The sequence below is a fragment of the Hyla sarda genome, chromosome 12 (genome assembly GCF_029499605.1).
Source record: "Hyla sarda isolate aHylSar1 chromosome 12, aHylSar1.hap1, whole genome shotgun sequence".
NCBI classification, from domain to species: domain Eukaryota; kingdom Metazoa; phylum Chordata; class Amphibia; order Anura; family Hylidae; genus Hyla; species Hyla sarda.
Window position 1 is genome coordinate 58202859 of NC_079200.1, and position 19615 is coordinate 58222473.

Below are 19615 nucleotides of genomic sequence, written 5' to 3' on the forward strand. Positions count from 1 at the left end.
AAGGCAACTCTCAGCAATGCTTTCTCTCAGGCACAAGGCAACAAAGATCCGGCAGGGAAGTGAGGAGGGTGGAGGAATTTATCAATGAGCCACAGGTGAATTACACTAATGAGTGCACTGGCCCTTTAAGTCTTAAAGCTCCGGCACGTGCGCGCCCTAGGGGACGGGGACACGCGCGCCGGAGCAGAGAGGCAGAGGCTGGGGAAGGAGAAGCACCAGGTGAGTGACGGACTGGGGCTCGCATGTGGGCGCATACCGCGATGCGAGTCCCAGCCCCGCCGGCAGCAGCAGGTAACGGGACCATGTGCTCATGGCCGGAGTGCATAATGTAACAAGGAGCCAGAACAGGTGCTCCAATGAAGGTCAGCTTATCAGTCTCAGAAGACAGCCGCAACCACAGCAACAAGAATAATCAAATGCTCTCAGTGCAGATTAACCCTTCGGGTTCTTACATTCCCCCTCCCCCCCTTTTAAGAGGGGCCACTGGACCCTTAACCACCAGAGAGTACAAAGGTCTTGACTTGGATACAGATGGACCATCAAGGTCCTCATCTGTATCCTCATCCTCCAAGACACCCTACTCATTGGTGCCCTCACAGTCATCCTCCAGACCTTCATTACTACCCTCTGACCGCAAATGAACAGGAATGCCCTCCACACTCTTATCGCTCATAGTGTCACAAGACGCCGATTCAGTCAGAGGCTGATTCAAAACAGGCTTTACAATACTCTTTGATGTTAAGTCAGATTGTACACAAGATGGAACAATGCCCCCAGATGAACTCTGCTAGGCGTAGTTTACTGAGAGGCATGACATACCTTTGTGCCCAAGTGGCCACCACGAGTGCCACTTCGACATGAAAGCTTGACACAAGAGGCAATAAGGTGTGTATTCTAACCACATTAAAAACACAGGCAGTTAAGTTGACAAAATCTTCTGCACTCCTCCGAGGTACAAATTGATCCTATTTGCATGGGTTCCACCTCAGGCATAGGTTGATTATTAAAGACAAGCAAAGAGTCAAGCAAAAGAGGAAAATTAGAGGAAGATAGACACTCACGTTTGCCCTCACGTAGACGTCTATCTAAATTGAAAGTTAAGGTCATAACTTGATCAAGGGTGTCAAGAGAGGGGTAAGTCACCAGCATGTCTTTTAAGGTCAGATAATATAAATCTAAACTGACAAACCAAATCTGGAGTGTTCCACCGAGAAGCCACACACCACTTTCTAAAGTCTGCGCAATACTCCTCAACGGGTCTACGACTTTGCTTTAAAGTTCAGAGCTGAGATTCAACGTACGCAGCATGGTCTGGTTCTGCATACAAGAGACCCAATCCCACAAATAGTGAATCCCCGGAGGACAACTCAGGGGCCTCTGGATCAAGGGAAAATACCCATTCCTGGGGATCCCTTTGCAGAAGGGACATAATAATTCCCACTCTCAGTGCCAGAAGAGTAAGGTCTCAGACGAAAATATAACTTGCAACTTTCACAGAAGGTTTTAAAAATTTTTCAATTACCCGAAAAACGATCCTGGAGACTAACTTGTGGCTACAGGGGAGCCGAGGCTGGAACAGATAACACCTGGGTACGGGCAGACTCCAGCTTCTGGATTCTGTCTAGCAAGCCCTGGATTAGCTGCTCCTGGTCTTGCAGTCTCTGAGTTAAGGTCTGAACTAATGCTGACTGAGACTGAGAAGACTCACACTGTTGAAGTCTTTCAGCCAAATCATGAACCAGCTGAGTCAAGTCCTGCATTTGCTCTTCTAAAGCAGACATAGGTTCCATAATACAGGAGCAAGGCAAATGCAGGTATGTGGGCCTGCGAAAATGTCACGTATGGGCAGGGAAGTGAGAAGCCCTGAACCAATCCGCTCCCACTTGCCCTGCCTACTTGTGTACCCACCCTAAGCTACAGGTCCACAACCACAGTGACAGTCCCTGCCTGAATAAGTGCAAGGAGTAAAACGTCAACAAAATAAACTTACAATACAGATGGAGGTCGTGACTCTGTAAGGAATCTCACACACTAACAGAAACAATAACTAAACATACACACACAATATGTCACAGTCCACAAGCCGAGTCAGTACCAAGAGATAATAGAAAAGCCAAAACACAGAGACAGGAGAAGGGTCAGAGAGAGGAGCCAATGGGTCAAATATTGCAGAAATACAAGGTACAGTACAAACGCTAGCTAGAAGTATGAGCTCTTTCGTGGGCGAGGTGTGAGAGCAGACTGCCAGCTTATATAGGAGCCAGGACAGATGCTCCAATCAAGGTCAGATGACCAGTCTCAGAAGACAGGCATAACCACAGCAACAAGAAAAAACAAAAGCTCTCAGTGCAGATTAATTTTTCGGGTTCTTACAACTGCTCTTTTTAAGTGAACTTTCTGGACTACCCCTTTAGGCTTGGATTACATAGAGATTGGATTACATGGACAAACTCTAAAGACCTACCTTTTGCAGGTCCTAATGATGGTACTAAGTGACAGACCTGGGGCCCCTAAGCTGTCATGGCAACACAAAAGCACCGCTCACATTAGAGGGGAGACTGGATAATAGAGGGTTTCTGTCTAACCAATTAGATGCTGTGGTTGCCATTGACCAAGGCATCAAAGTGGATAAACAGCTAGGTTTGGAGGTATCTCAAATCCCAGCTATTGCAACACAGTATCAGCTGTATTGAACATCTGACATCCAATAAGTATGAGCAAGATCAGTTCCTTAGCCTGCTCCATATCCTCCCCATGTAGATATTGGAACTAAGGGATCCCCTTCTATATTAACTCATGATTAACTAAAAGAGTATCTGACAAATGGTTTTCTATACCAGACAGGCTATTTGAATAACTTGTAAGATGTAGAATACGAATTTACATTTGCCTTGACCAGCCATTTACAGGGGATCAGGAGCATTGTTTGCTAAGTGCCCTCTAGTCGGCCATAATGCTAAAAAAGGGAAGTTTAGCAATACATTTTCCCTCCCTTGTTGTTTGCGGTGAACAAAACAGGGAAGACAATTCTTCCTAATCTCCCTCCCAAGTGGTCTCATTTACTTCTAAAAATGTTAACTTTTGTCTTTGAACTGAACAGCAACCAGCAACAAAAGCGAGATTTTAATGACTACTTGAGAGCATTTAACATGCAGAAAGCAGCTCTTGTTTCACTACACTAACCTTTGAAAGAAATATTGTTTTTAAATTTTATATTCACTGTAGATAAAATTTGCAACCGGCGCCGCCTTGTAGGATTCATGGAAAAAGATCTGCGCCAAGGGAACAGCTTCCAGTGAGGCACCTGAAAATGCTTCCTCATTAACTCCAATGAGTGAATCATTTAATACTAAAGCTAATTTGGAATATATTACAATAATATTGTCAGTGGTCTGTAGGAAACTACGGGAAGGTTTATTTTTTTTTTTATTTTTTTTTTTTATTTGAGCTACTTTTGTTAGCCATTGAGCATCAATGGACCCAAATAAAAACTTTTCACCCCATTAACCTCTTAATGTTTTGTGTCATAGATGCCCAGTGCTAGGAACTATAACCTAAAGTGGTAAGAAAAACATGGCTACTTTCTTAAAAAAAAAAAGCACCACCTGTGTCCACAGGGTATGTGTGGTGCTGCAGCTAAGTCCTTTTAACTTCTAATGGACATGTGCTGCAATACCAGTCATAACCCATGGGCATGCGTGGTGCTGTTTCAGGAATAAAGCTGCCATGTATTTCTTTTACTGACCAACCACTTTAAAGGTGCTTATCAGTGGAAAACAATGTATCCCCTATCCACAGGATTGGGAATAAGGGTCCGACCACTGGGACTCTCTGCTAGCTTCAGAACAGGGCCTTGGCTCTCAGAGAGAGCACATGCTGCAAGTGCTATGTCATCCATTCATTTACATGGGAGTGCTGAAAATGTACACGTGCTGTACTTGGATATCTTCGGCACTCCAATAGAAATAAACGACACTAATGCCTTCATGCATGCACTCTCCTTGAGAGCCAGGGCCCCATTTTGGAAATAATGAGGGGTCCCAGCGGTTGGACCCCCCTGATTAGACACGTATTCCCATACCTGATCTAATAATTTAAGGAGCAATCCTTGGCCCAACAAAAGCCTCATAGGCTGCCTTATGTAAATCCCTTTCATGGTGTACTTAACAGGGTTTTTTGCGACCTTAGTATTAAACCTATTTATAATATTTTTATAATTAGGAAATCTTGCAGTTTTCTAAAAACTAAGCCTTAGACTAAGGCCCCCCCCCCCCCCCCTTCTTCCCTGTAAAATTATCTTTTCACAGGTCACATGCTTACAAACCTGTTTCATACAATGATTAGGTTCTGGATATGTTTATTCTGTTTATGTCAAAGGGGCTTGCAGTACAATATTTTTCTAAATGCTGTAAAAAAATGGCTGCCCTTTAATAATAAACTAGAAAAAATAATTAAATTACAATCAGAAAACAGATTTAAAAAAAAACATGTTTCAGTATCTGCCTCTAATCAGTAAACAAAAATTGTCAATGACACATTCCCTTTAAGTGCCCATTTACGCGTCTATATCAAAATATCAATCAAATCTCATATCAGATTTATTTTACAATTTTTACTTTCTGGTTCATTATTTTAGCTGATTTTGTTCTTTATTCTATGTTTTTCACGCATATGTGTTCTATTTTTTAAGGTCGGAGTGCCAAGCCAATAAGCTAAGGTATCAGCACTCATACCTCCTGAAGTTTAAACAGGCAGCTCTATAGTTATGTTGCCCATGAATAAGGAATCTTCCCTTCATCTGTGTACATTATCCCTGGCATTTTTCTGTGTTCCTTATCTGTTTTGGCCTGACCTTTGCCTGTGCCCTGACCATTCTGCTGACTTTGTATTGTGCCACATTCTAGGTTCCACCCATTGCCAAACCTGACTTAGTATTGCCTTAGATTTTTTTCTTCATTGCTGTCCTCTTGGTCTGACCCTCTGACTTGTGTAACGTACCGGTCAAGTGACAGGAGGTGGATCCACTGAACCAGAGGGGCGATGACACGGGCCATACCATGGGAACGGAATCTAAGGGACTACTGGTCTTCACCAGGGCCCGCCGCAAAGCTTGATGGTCTTGCTGCGGCAGGTAGCCCCCAGGTCGTTCCACCCGATAGCGACTCGACCCCTCTGGTAGCTGAGAATGGCGCGGTACAGGAGGAACAGGCAGAAGCAAAGTCAGATGTAGCAGAGGTCAGGGCTGGTGGAACAGGTTCACAGGCGATAGTCAGGCAACAGGTCAGGGCAGGCAGTACGGGTTCACTAGCGGTAGTCACGGGCAACGGGTCGGCAACAGGCAAGGGCAATACCGAAACACTGGAAACGCTTTCACTCGGCACAAGGCACTAAAGATCCGGCGAAGGCAGGAAGCGGCAGGAGATATTTATAGGGGCCGTATGGGCTAGGCACCAATCAATGGTGCGCTGGCCCCTAAATTTCATGAAGCCGGCGCGTGCGCGCCCTAAAGAGCGGGGCCGCGTGCGCCGAGAGACAGAAGCAGCGCAGGAGGATGGGGCTGCAGGTACGGGGACACGGGATGCGGCGCGTGTGCGGGGATCAGCCGCCACGCTAACCGCATCCCTGCTGGAGGAGTCCCTGAGCTCTCGGTCAGCATGTCTGACCGGGAAGCGCCGGGACAAAACAGACGGGGGCAGGGGCGGCGAGCACTCCGGTACGGAGGAGGAGACCGGAGCGCTCACTGTAACAGTACCCCCCCCCCCTTTGGTCTCCCCCTCCTTTTGGTACCAAGGAAACTGAGGATGAGGCTGCAGTCAAAGATGTTCTCTTCAGGCTCCCAAGATCTCTCCTCAGGACCGCAGCCCTCCCAGTCGACCATAAAAAATTTTCTACCACAGATGGACTTTGATGCCAAAATCTCCTTGACAGAGAATACATTCGTAGAGCCGGACACAGGGGTATGAGTAGCGAAATTGGAGGAGAAGCGATTAAAAATGGCAGGTTTAAGGAGGGAGACATGGAAAGAATTGGGGATTCTGAGGGAGGAAGGAAGATGGAGTTGGTAGGATACTGGATTGATTCGCTTCTTGATTTTATACGGTCCCAAGTAGCGGGGACTCGACTTGTAGCTGGGAACCCGGAATCGGATATATTTGGAGGAGAGACAAACTTTGTCACCAGGAAAAAATTCTGGAGGAGCTCTGCGTCTCTTGTCTGCCTGGAACTTCATGCGGGCAGAGGCTTTGAGGAGAGCAGTGCAGGTCTCTCACCAGATGGAAGAAAAATCTCGGAGAAGGTCGTCAACAGCCGGTACGGGAGAGGAGGAGGACAGTGGCAGAGGAGGAAGAGGATGGCGACCAAAGACTACAAAAAATAGAGACTTGTTCGAGGCAGAGTGTTTGTAATTATAAGAAAATTCTGCCCAGGGAAGCAGATCAGACCAGTCACTGTGGCGTGTGGACACGAAATGACGTAGATAGTCTCCCAAAATTTGGTTCACCCGTTCCACCTGGCCATTGGACTGAGGGTGATGGGAAGAAGAGAAGTCTAATTTGACCCCAAGCTGACCACAAAGAGCCCTCCAAAATTTGGAGACAAATTGTACCCCACAGTCAGAGACAATGTGCTTGGGAAGACTGTGGAGGTGAAAAATATGCTGAAAAAACTGTTTGGCCAACACAGGTGCAGAAGGAAGACCAGGCAGAGGTACGAAGTGGGCCATCTTCAAGAAGCGATCAACTACGACCCAAATGACCGTCATTTCATGGGAGGAGGGGAGATCGGTAACAAAGTCCATGGCGATGTGGGACCACGGAACCTCAAGAATAGGGAGAGGCAAGAGGAGACCAGCAGGCTTTTGGCGAGGTGACTTGTCCCGAGCACAAATCATGCAAGCTCGGACGTAATCCGAGACATCCTTCTCCATGGTGGGCCACTGGTATCTTTGGGAGATGAGCTGAAGAGTCTTCTGTACCCCAGGATGGCCTGCGAATAAGGAGGCATGGCCCCACTTGATGACTCGTAGACGCTGACGTGGAGGCACATAGGACTTGCCTGGAGGGAGAGAGTGCAGATCCACTGGAGCAGCGGCAATTAGGCGCTCAGGCGGAATTATATGTTGGGGAGTTACCTCGTCTCCCAGCACGTCGGAAGAGCGGGAAAGGGCATCAGCCCTGATGTTTTTGCTCGCAGGACGAAAATGAATCACAAAATTAAAGCGAGCAAAGAACAAGGACCAGCGAGCCTGACGTGGATTCAGCCTTTGTGCAGATTGGAGATAGTCAAGGTTCTTGTGGTCTGCGAAAATACTCACAGGGTGGATGGAGCCCTCGAGAAGATGTCTCCATTCCTCGAGTGCCAATTTTATGGCCAATAGTTCCCTATCACCAATAGAATAATTTCTCTCAGCAGGAGTGAAGGTCTTGGAGTAGAATCTGCAAGAAAGTGTCTTGCCCCTGAGTGACTTCTGGGTAAGTATGGCTCTGGCTCCCACGGAGGAGGCATCAACTTCCAGGGAAAAAGGCTTAGTGGGGTCAGGTCTGGATAGTACTGGTGCGGAGGCAAAAGAGGCTTTCAGTGACTGAAAGGCCGTTTCAGCTTGAGAAGACCAAGATTTGGGATTAGCCCCCTTTTTGGTCAGGGCTACAATGGGTGACACCAGAGTGGAATAATGGGGAATGAATTGCCTATAATAATTGTCGAAACCCAAAAATCTTTGAATGGCACGGACTCCAGAGGGGTGTGGCCAGTGCTGAGAGCTTGGCTGGGTCTATCTGTAGCCCTTGGGCAGAAATGATGTACCCCAGGAAGGGCAGACTGGACCGCTCAAACAGACACTTCTCGATCTTAGCATAGAGGCGATTCTTTCTAAGGCGTGAAAGAACATGACGGACATGGACCCGGTGTTGGTCCAGGTTGGAAGAGAAGATAAGGATGTCGTCAAGGTATACAACCACGCAGGTGTAAAGCAAATCTCTGAAAATGTCGTTGACAAATTCTTGGAATACAGCAGGTGCGTTGCACAGACCGAAAGGCATCACCAGGTATTCAAAATGGCCATCCTGTGTGTTGAAGGTGGTCTTCCACTCATCACCCTCTCGGATTCCGATCAGATTGTTAGCTCCTCGGAGATCCAACTTGGTGAAGATCCTTGCCCCACGGAGGCGGTCAAAAAGCTCAGAGATCAAGGGAAGAGGATAACGATTCTTGACAGTAATCTTGTTTAGACCTCTGTAGTCTATGCAAGGATGGAGGGAGCCGTCCTTGGAAACAAAGAAAAAACCGGCCCCAGCGGGGGAGGGAGATTTCCTTATGAAACCTCTCTGCAGGTTTTCACGAATGTACTCCGACATGGCAAGAGTCTCTGGTGGTGAGAGTGGGTAGATTCTACCCCAGGGTGGAGTAGAACCGGGTACCAAATCGATAGGACAATCGTAAGGTCTATGAGGTAGAAGGACTTCGACTTGCTTCTTGCAGAAAACGTCAGCGAAGCAGTGGTAAGGCTCCGGAATACCAGGTGGCGGAGGAACAACGGGGTTTCGTTTGACAAGAACAGACTTGAGACAACGACCGGAACAGGAAGGACCCCACCTCAGGATCTCTCCGGAGGACATATCCAGGATGGGAGAGTGGTGCTGGAGCCATGGCAAACCTAAGAGGAGTTCAGAGGAGCAGAAGGGAAGAACTGAGAACTCCAGCGTCTCAGTATGCAAAAATCCGATGCCCATCTGTAATGGTAAGGTGCGGTACTGCACAGTGGCAGACAGTCTCTCCCCGTTGACAGTAGAAATGAAGAAGGACTTGGCCAGACGGACGACAGGGATTTGATGCTTGTCAATCAAGGAGGCATGGATGAAATTGCCAGCAGATCCAGAATCCAAGAAGGCAGTGGCGGTGAAGGTAGACTTGGGGGAAACGGAAAGCTGCACAGATACTGTAGGGCCTGGAGAGGAAGAATCCACACCTAGCAACGCCTCTCCCACGTTTACTAGGTGCGAGCGTTTCCCGAACGCAGTGGACGATGAGGACAGTCTCTGAGGAAGTGCTCGGTACTGGCACAGTACAGACACAGGTTCTAGCTCTTTGACGACTCCGTTCCTGCGGAGTCAGGCGAAACCGGTCCACCTGCATGGCCTCTACAGCGGGAGGCCCAGAAACAGATTGCGGTGGACGCAGAAAAATGGGCCAGACAAGGATAGCGTCTAGGACGAGCTCTCTCTTTCTCCAGAAGGAGTTCCTCTTGTCTCTCGGCGAAACGCTTGTCGATCCTAGTGGGCAGTAGAATAAGGTCACTGAGAGTAGAAGGTATCTCCCGTGCAGCTAGGACGTCTTTCACTTCACTGTTTAGTCCCTTCTTGAAAGTGGCACAAACGGCATCATTGTTCCAATTCAAATCGGAGGCGAGGGTACGGAATTGGATGGCATATTTACCCACGGTAGAGCCTCCTTGGGTCAGGATCAGCAAAGCAGATTCTGCGGAGGTAACCCGGGCAGGTTTCTCAAACACACTCCGGAACTCTTGACAGAAGCTCTGGACGGAGGTAGTGGCTGGATCAAAGCGGTCCCATAAAGGTGTAGCCCAGGTCAGGGCCTTCCCGGAGAGCAAGCTGAGTATGAAAGCCACCTTGGCTCATTCGGACGGGAACTGGTCGGACAGTAACTCGAGATGAAGAGAGCACTGCGACAGGAACCCACGGCACTGCTTCGGATCGCCGTCATACTTGTCCTCAAGGACAAACGGATTCTGGCACTGGAGACGGCTGCAGGCTGAGATGGAGCAGCAGGTGCAGACGGAGGAGACGGCTATTGCTGGGCAGACTGGAGTTGCTGCATCATGGCGGCCAACTGGGCCAACTGTTGACCTTGCTGGGCAATCTGCTGATTCTGTTTAGCCACTATAGTGGTGAGATCCGCAAGGCTAGGAAGAGGCGTCTCAGCGGGATCCATGGCCGGATCTTACTGTAACGTACCGGTCAGGTGACAGGAGGTGGATCCACTGAACCAGAGGGGCGATGACATGGGCCGTACCAGGGGAACGGAATCTAAGGGACTACTGGTCTTCACTAGGGCCCGCCGCAAAGCGGGATGGTCTTGCTGCGGCAGGTAGCCCCCAGGTCGTTCCACCCGATAGCGACTCAACCCCTTTGGTAGCTGAGAATGGCGCGGTACAGGAGGAACAGGCAGAAGCAAAGTCAGACGTAGCAGAGGTCTGGGCTGGAGGAACAGGTTCACAGGCGATAGTCAGGCAACAGGTCAGGGCAGGCAGTACGGGTTCACTAGCGGTAGTCACGGGCAACGGATCGGCAACAGGCAAGGGCAATACTGAAACACTGGAAACGCTTTCACTCGGCACAAGGCACTAAAGATCCGACGAAGGCAGGAAGGGGCCGGAGACATTTATAGGGGCCATATGGGCCAGGCACCAATCAATGGTGCGCTGGCCCTTTAAATTTCATGAAGCCGGCACGCGCGCGCCCTAAGGAGCGGGGCCGTGTGCGCCGGGAGACAGAAGCAGCGCAGGAGGATGGGGCTGCAGGTACGGGGACACGGGATGCGGCGCGTGTGCGGGGATCAGCCGCCAAGCTAACCGCATCCCTGCTGGAGGAGTACCTGCGCTCTCGGTCAGCATGTCTGACCGGGAAGTGCCGGGACAAAACAGACGGGGGCAGGGGCGGGTGAGCGCTCCGGTACGGAGGAGGGGACCGAAGCGCTCACTGTAACAACTTGTTCCAATTGACTTATAGTCTTCTGATTTGGTACAATTTTTGTTGATGTTTTATTGACCTAAACTATATGAAACCTCTTGACACCCCAGCCCATAACCAACATAGGGACTGTCATCCAGTTGGGGGCCACAGTCTAATGTAGATCATCCAAGTAGGTAGGGACAGTGGTTGGAGCTAGATTCAGGTTTCACCCAAACATGACAGGAACATGTGTTTTAAAGTTCAAGCTATTTATTGCAAATATAGATTCTTTGGAACATGCCGTGTATTGGAAAAAATTCCATTAACATAAAAAAAATTTGAATAAAACATTTAAAAACATATCCTGTGTATTTTTCCAATGCAATATGATGCAGTTATAAAAATACAGAATTTTGTGACAGAGCCAAAGCTGTGCAATGTATTGCAGCCTTGTCCCATTACCTGAAATTCCCAGCACTGCCATTAGTAGGTCATGGTGTATAAAGCGATGTAGAAAACAAAAAGGCCACCCTTTTAACAGCTGCTTGTCCTCCCCCCACCCTCAATTTGATATTGGTGGTCTATCCAAAGGATGGGTCATCAATATTGTGATCCTGGAAAACCTCTTTCACCCCTTAAGGACTTAGCCCATTTTAACCTTAAAGGGGTATTCCAGGATTTTTTTTAAATTTGACTATGGGGCTGTAAAGTTAGCGTAGTTCATAATATAGTGTCTGTACCTGTGTGTTACGGTTTTCTCACAATTCTTCTGTGATTTTCACTCCAATATTTATTTTTATCAGCATACAAAATGGCCGTTGTCTCAGATTTTTCCCAGCTTGCAATGTGGCCGAGACCTGACTCAACAGTCAGCTGATGACAGGGAGCCTGTCTGCTTCAATGGGTGGAGAGATCACACTGATTTGAATAAATACAGTTCATTTATGTTTCAATGGGTGGGGTGGCTGATGTGTGGGAGGGAGGAAAATGGAATTGTGAGATTTGTAGTCAAAAAAGGAAAAGTCACAAACAGGAAATACCAGTTCACAAACAGCCAGCCAGTGTTATGGTAATCTCACAACACAGTCATTTAGCCCCAAGACAAGTGCAGATCCTTCCTAAGCATATCCATTATTGTCTGCCAGGTACGTACTAAAATCACCTTATGGTGGATAACCCCTTTAAGGACTCTGAGCATGGTCAATTTATGCATTAGTAACTTTGTGATGCTTTTACTTTTCATTCTGATTCCGATATAGTTTTTTCATGACATATTCCACTTTAGCATAGTGGTAAATTTTCATCATTACTTGCATCCTTTCTTGGTGAAAAATCCCAAAATGTCATGAAAACTTTGAAACTCCCTGCTTTTAAAGAAAATGGACATCCCAATAAGATTATATATTGACTCACATATACATTATGTCTGCTTTATGTTTGCTTCATAAAGTTGACATGTCTTTACTTTTTGAGGACATTAGAGGGCTTCAAAGTACAGTGGTCCCTCAACATATGATATTAATTGGTTCCAGGAGTAGTGTTGAGCGGCATAGGCCATATTCGAATTCGCGAATATTCGCGAATATATGGACGAATATTCGTCATATATTCGCGAATATTCGCATATTCTCGTTTTATTTTCGCATATGCGAATATTTGCGTATGCGAAAATTAACATATGTGAATATTAGCATATATAAAATCAGCATATGTAAAAATTCGCATATGCGAAAATTAGCATGTGCTAATTTTCGCATGTGCGAATTTTCGCACGCCAGTCTCACACAGTAGTATTACAGCCTTCTTTACACCATACAAGCTGGAAGCAGAGAGGGGTGATCACTGCGATGTGTACTGTGAAGAAAAAATAAAAACGAATATTCGTAATTACGAATATATAGCGCTATATTCGCGAAATTCGCGAATTCGCGAATATGCGATATTCGCGAATAATATTCGAATTGCGAATATTCGCGAGCAACACTATCCAGGAGAACCATCATATGTTGAAACCATCATATGTCGAGTACATATGTCTATGTAAAAATGGTAATTGGTTCTGGGGCCTCGGAACCATTGTATATTGAATACATATCTCTATGGGAAACTGCTAATTGGTTCTGGGATGACCATTGTATGTGGAGTGTATGGGGAGTGTTTAACAAACCAGGGTGCCTCCAGCTGTTGCACAACTACAACTCCCAGCATGCATGTACAGCCATTGACTGTCTGGGCATGCTGGGAGTTATAGTTTTGCAACAGCTGGAGGCAGACTGATAGGGAAACATTGATGTATGGGGTGTATAGTGTGTACATGTATTGTATGTGATGTGTGACATCGCATATAGTACTGTACAGTTCTTTAAATACCTTCAGGGGGGACAGAATGTCCTCCATTACGATACTGCCGACTACAGCTCTATAGGAAAGGAAGGGGAGGGCAGCCAGCAGCTCATTGGATGCCTGCAGCAAGATGCTGCAGGCTATTGGCTATGGCTGCACTAGGGGGGGCGGGGCTTACATGGAGCTCACAGTGGAAGCCTGCGTGAGTTAGCAGGACAGCATGTGAGTAACAGGAGGCAGAACGGGGCACATGGGGCACATTACACAACTATCTGTCAGTTGCTGAAGTTGTCAGCGCTGTCGGATAGCTGTTTGTACGATGGCCCAGACACACAGCAGCATCATATGTCGATGCTGCCTTCAACATACGATGGGCTCTGAGAGGCCATTATATGTTGAAATGATCATATGTCGGGGCCATCATAAGTCGGGGGGTCACTGTATAGCAGCAATTTTGAAAATTCAGGGACCAATTAAGTTTGAAGTTGTTTTTAGGGGCCTTTCTGTGAGAAATACTCCATCAATGACCCCATTATAGAAACTGCACCCCTCACCGTTTTCAAAATGACATTGAGAAAAAATCAAAATCTGCATTTGTTTACACAAACATGTAGCCCTCTTTTTTTTTACAAGGGGTAATAGGAGAAAAAGTTTCCCCAATATTTGTAACCCAATTTCTCTCGAGTAAGAAAATACCTCATATGTGTATGTCAAGTGTTCGGCGGGTGCAGTAGAGGGCTCAGAAGGGAAGGAGCGACAGTGGGATTTTGGAGAGTGAGTTTTTCTGAAATGGATTTTGGGGGGCATGTCACATTTAAGAAGCCCCTATGGTGCCAGAACAGCAAAAATAAATAAATAAAACATAGCACACTATTTTGGAAACTACACCCCTCAAGGCACATAACAAGGGGTACAGTGAGCCTTAACACCACACAGCTGTTTGACGACTTTTCGTTAAAGTTGGATGTGTAAATGATTTTATTTTTTACTAAAATGCTAGTTTTCCCTCAAATGTAAAATTTTTACAAGGGATAATAGGACAAAATGCCCCCCAAAATTTGTAACCCCATCTCTTCTGAGTATGGAAATACCCCATGTGTGGACGTCAAGTGCTCTGCTGGCGAACTGCAATGCTCAGAAGAAAAGGAGCGCCATTGAGCTTTTGGGAAAAAAAATTGTTTGGAATGGAAGTCAGGGGCCATGTGCGTTTACAAGGCCCCCCGTGTTGCCAGTGGACCCCCCCCCCCCCCCCACATGTGACCCTATTTTGAAAAATACACCCCTCACAGAATTTAATAAGGGGTGCAGTGAGCAGTTACACCCCACTGGCGTTTGACAGATCTTTGGAACAGTGGGCTGTGGAAATGAAAAATTAAAATTTTCCTTTTCACGGACCACTGTTCCAAATGCTCACTGTACCACTTACTGCATTACGTAAGGGGTGTAGTTTCCAAAATGGTTCACATGTGGGGGGGACCATTGTTCTGGCACTATGGGGACTTTGTAAACACACGTGGCCTTCAATTCCGGACAAATGTTCTCTTCAAAAGCCCAATGGTGCTCCTTCTCTTCTGAGCATTGTTGTGCACCCGCAGAGCATTTTACATCCACACCTGGGGGTATGTTCTTACTCAGAAGAAATGGGGTTACAAATTTTGGGGGGCTTTTTTCCTATTTTCCCTTGTGAAAATGAAAAATTTATGGTAACACCAGCATTTTAGTGAATTATTATTTTTTTTTTCCATCCAAATTTGAAGAATTTTCATTAAACACCTGTGGGGTGTTAAGGCTCACTATACCCCTCATTCCGTTCCGTGAGGGGTGTAGTTTCCAAAATGGGGTCACATGTGGGTATTTCTTTTTTTGAATTTATGTCAAAACTGCTGTAAAATCAGCCACCCCTGTGCAAATCACCAATTTAGGCCTGATATGTACATGGTGCGCTCTCACTCCTGAGCCTTGTTGTGCATCTGCAGAGCATTTTACGCCCACATATGGTGTATTTCCGTACTCAGGAGAAATTGCGCTACAAATTTTGGGGGTCTTTTTTTTCCTTTTAACGCTTGTGAAAATAGTAATGTAAAAATGTAATATGTTTAATAAAGTATGGAGATTCACGAGACGTTTATTAGGGATTAAGGGTAATATGCACTACACACTAATGTGGGGTAATGGAAATTTCCCAGAAATGGTGAAACTAAAGGAATATGTTAACTGGGAAAGAAATGGGGTTATTAGAGTTAAAGATTTTGTGATAGAAAGCACGTTAAAAGAGTGGGAAACATTTAACAGGGAATTTAGTATCAGTCAGAGCGATTACTTTTCATAATTACAAATCAAAAGCGCTTTTGAGAAGGAGAAGAACAATCCTAGATGGGCAATAAATAGACATGAGTTAATTGACTATATGTTTGGGCTTCGGTCCTCCTCGACAAAGGTATTACGTAACTTATATAAGGGCCTAGTTAGATTTTCCGTTGAAAAATTTCCTCCAAAGAGTAGGGATAAATGGAAGCAAGTAGTAGGTCAGATCGATGGGGAAGAATGGAGGGAAGTGTTTATAAATATATCCCAATCATCTCTCAACATGAACCATAAAACTTCTATGATAAAGCTGATACATAGGATCCCATATACGCCGGGGTTTTTGTATAAGATAGGAAAAAGACTTGACTCTAAATGTCCAAAATGTAATATGGAAGGTGTGGATTTGTCACACATGGTGTGGAGCTGCCCAAAACTGCTTTCTTTTTGGACAGGGGTATACAAAATGGTAGAAATGAAATTGGGTACTAAGATAAGCTTTGATATTAAAACTGCTATTCTAGGGATAGGACTTAGGGTGCAGTGTAAGAACAGTGTTCTGATAAAGGCTTTCGGATTAGCTAGAATAATTATTCTTAGGAGATGGTTTGCTCCCCAGGGCCCATGTTAGGTTGAGTGGCAGAGGGAAGTTCAACAAATGAGAAGATTTGAAGCTATTTACTATCAGGGAAAAAAGATAGGTCAAAAAGTTGAAAACGAGTGGAAGAAATGGGATCAGGCATCCTAGCTGGTAGTGGGTGGGGGGATAGGGGTGTGGGTGGGATTATTTATATTGTGTAAAGTGAATTTTGAAATGCATTATTGTAATTTTGTAATTTGAAATAAAAAATAAAAAATAAAACGCTTGTGAAAATAAAAAGTATGGGGCAACACCAGCATGTTAGTGTAAACATTTTAATTTTTTTACACTAACAAGCTGGTGTTGCCCCCAACTTTTCCATTTCATAAGGGGTAAAAGGAGAAAAATCCCCCAAAATTTGTAGCGCAATTTCTCCCGAGTACGGAAATACCCCATATGTGACCCTAAACTGTTTCCTTGAAAAATGACAGGGCTCCAAAGTGAGAGAGCTCCATGTGTATTTGAGGACTAAATTAGGGATTGCAAAGGGGTGGACATAGGCGTATTCCACGCCAGTGATTCCCAAACAGGGTGCCTCCAGCTGTTGCTAAATTCCCAGCATGCCTGGACAGTCAGTCGCTGTCCGGAAATGCTGGGAGTTGTTGTTTTGCAACAGCTGGAGGCTCCGTTTTGGAAACACTGCCATACAATACATTTTCATTTTCATTGGGGGTAAGGGGGTGTATATGTAGTGTTTTACCCTTTATTTTGTGTTTGTGTAGCGTAGCGTAGTGTTTTTAGAGGATATTTGCACTGGCGTTTATGGTGAGTTTCCCCGCTAGGAGTTTGCGCTGCGGCGAAAAATTTGCCGTAGCCCAAACTTGAAGCAGAAAACTTACTGTTAGCCTGCCTGTGTGAATGTACCATGTACATTCACATGGGGGGGGGGGGGGGGGCAAACCTCCAGCTGTACTACAGACCGTGCATGCTGGGAGTTGTACTTTTGCAACAGCTGGAGGCACACTGGTTGGAAAACTTTCAGTTAGGTTCTGTTACCTTACTCAGTATTTTCCAACCAGTGTGCCTCCAGCTGTTGCAAAACTACAACTCCTAGCATGTACTGATAACCGAAGGAGATGTAGTTATGCAACAGCTGGAGGTACGCAACTACAACTCCCAGCATGCCGAGACAGCTGTTTGGGCATGCTGGGATTTGCAGTTTTGCAACATCTGGGGGCCTACAGTTTTAGAGAACACTGCAAAGTGATCTCCAAACTGTGACCCTCTAGATGTTGCAAAACTACAAATCCCAGCATGCACAGACAGCAAACTGTTGTATGGGCATGCTAGGAGTTGTAGTTTTGCAAGATCTGGAGGCATACAGTTTAGAGACCACTGTATAGTGGTCTCAAACTGTAGCTCTCCAGCTGTTGCAAAAGGACATATTCCAGCATGCCCAAACAGCTGTCTGGGCATGCTGGGAGTTGTAGTTTTGCAACATCTGGAGGGCTACAGTTAGAGACCACTATATAGTGGTCTCAAACTGTACCCTCCAGATGTTGCTAGGCAACTCATCGGCTTCCGTAGGATCCAGCCGCACGACATCGTCGCCCGCCGATCTCTGTCGCCAGCTGCCTCCGGATGGGTAAGTGGATCTTCGGCACCTGGTCCCTGTCATTTCCCCATTCTGCCCCGCCTATTGTGGGTGGGCAGGACGGGGAAAATGAATGTTAACCCCCCGCCCCCGATCTGCCATTGGTCGTCGCTTCTGGCGACCAATAGCAGGGATAGGAGGGGTGGCACCCCTTTCACCTCACTCCTATCCCTTCAGGGGGATCATAGGTGTCTTAGACAACCGTGACCCCCCTTATATTCCGGGTCACCGGGTCACCATAGACCCGGAATGACCCGGAATTGCGCAAATCGCAAGTGTGAATTCACTTGTAATTTGTCGCGATCGCCGACATGGGGGGGGTCTGATGACTCCCCTAGGCATTTGCACGGGATGCCTGCTGAATGATTTCAGCAGGCATCCCGATCCGATCCCCGCCCGGCACGCAGCGGGGGCCGGAATTCTCCATGACGTACAAGGTACCAGGGTGTCATGACGTACGCGTACGTCAAGGGTCCTTAAGAGGTTAAGGACCAGGCCCATTTTTACCTTAAGGACCAGGCCAATTTTATTTTTGTGTTTTCGTTTTTTCCTCCTCGCCTTCTTAAATCCATTAATCTTTTATATTTCCCTCTACAGACCCATATAAGGGCTTGTTTTTTGTGTGATCAATTGTACTCTCAATTTACCATAAAGTGTACGGCAAACCCCAAAAAAATATTTTTTAGGAAGGAGATTTCAATGAAAACCACAATTTTGCACATTTTGGAGGGTTTTGTTTTCACACAGTACACTTTAAGGTAAAAATTACATTTGTTCTTTATTCAGTGGGTCAATATGATTAAAATGATACCCATGGCTAGATAATTTTATATTTTTGTACCACTTAAAAAAAATCTAAAACTTTTTGTAGAAAATCAGTAATCTAAAATTGCCCTATTTTGACTACCTATAACTTTTTCATCTTTCCGTATATAGGGCGGTCTGAGGGCTATTTTTTCGTGCCGTCATCTGTACTTTTTATTGATACCACATTTGTATATATAAAACTTTTAGATCATTTTGTATATTTATTTTTTTTGAATAAAATGTGACAAAAAAGCTGAATTTTTTCACTTTTTAAAATTTTTTTACGTTTACGCCGTCCACCATATGGGATCATTAACATTGTATTTTCATAGTTTGGACATTTACGCACTCGGCGATACCAAATATGTTTATAAAAATTTTTTACCCCCCCCCCCTTCTAAGCGAATGATTTTTTGTCACCTCGGATTCTTGACACCAATGTTACTGGAATATCCTGGCACCTGACGATCCGATGTTTGTTTCCTTTGTTTTTGGCTTACCACTCTTATGTACTGCAGCATCTTAATTGCCATGTTTTACCTTATGTTTACATAAGTGAAAATGCAATAAACATTTATTTGGGGGAAAAAATTACGCTTTTTGGGGGTAAAATGAGAAAAACTGAAAATTTTCAATTTTATTGGGGGAGGGGATTTTTCTTATTTTATTTTTTACACTTTTTATGTCCCCATAGGGAGTCCCCTATTGGGACATAAAAAGTGTAAAAAATAAAATAAGAAAAATTCCCTCCCCTATAGCAATCATTTGATTGCTAATACTGTTCAGTGCTATGCATACAGCATAGCACTAATCAGTATTATCAGTCATCTTCTGCTCTGGTCTGCTTGATCGCAGACCAGAGCAGAAGACTCGAGGAGACGGACAGAGGCAGGTGAGGGGACCTCCATCCGCCATTACAGATGATCGGATCCCCGCGGCAATGCTGCGGGCGACCCGATCATCTATTTTAACATGTGCATTGCCACAGATGCTGTGATCTGTACTGATCAAGGCATCTGAGGGGTTAATGGCGGACATCCACGTGATCGCGGATGTCAGCCATTACCGGCGGGTCCCCGGCTGCTGATGGAACCTGCCATGTATGACGCTAGCACCGATCCGATGCTCGCGGTCATACACAGGGCATAAATGTACGTCCTGGTGTGCGAAATACCGCCAAACCAGGACGTACATTTACATCCGTGGCCGTTAGGGGTTAAACTCCCAGTAAACACATCTATA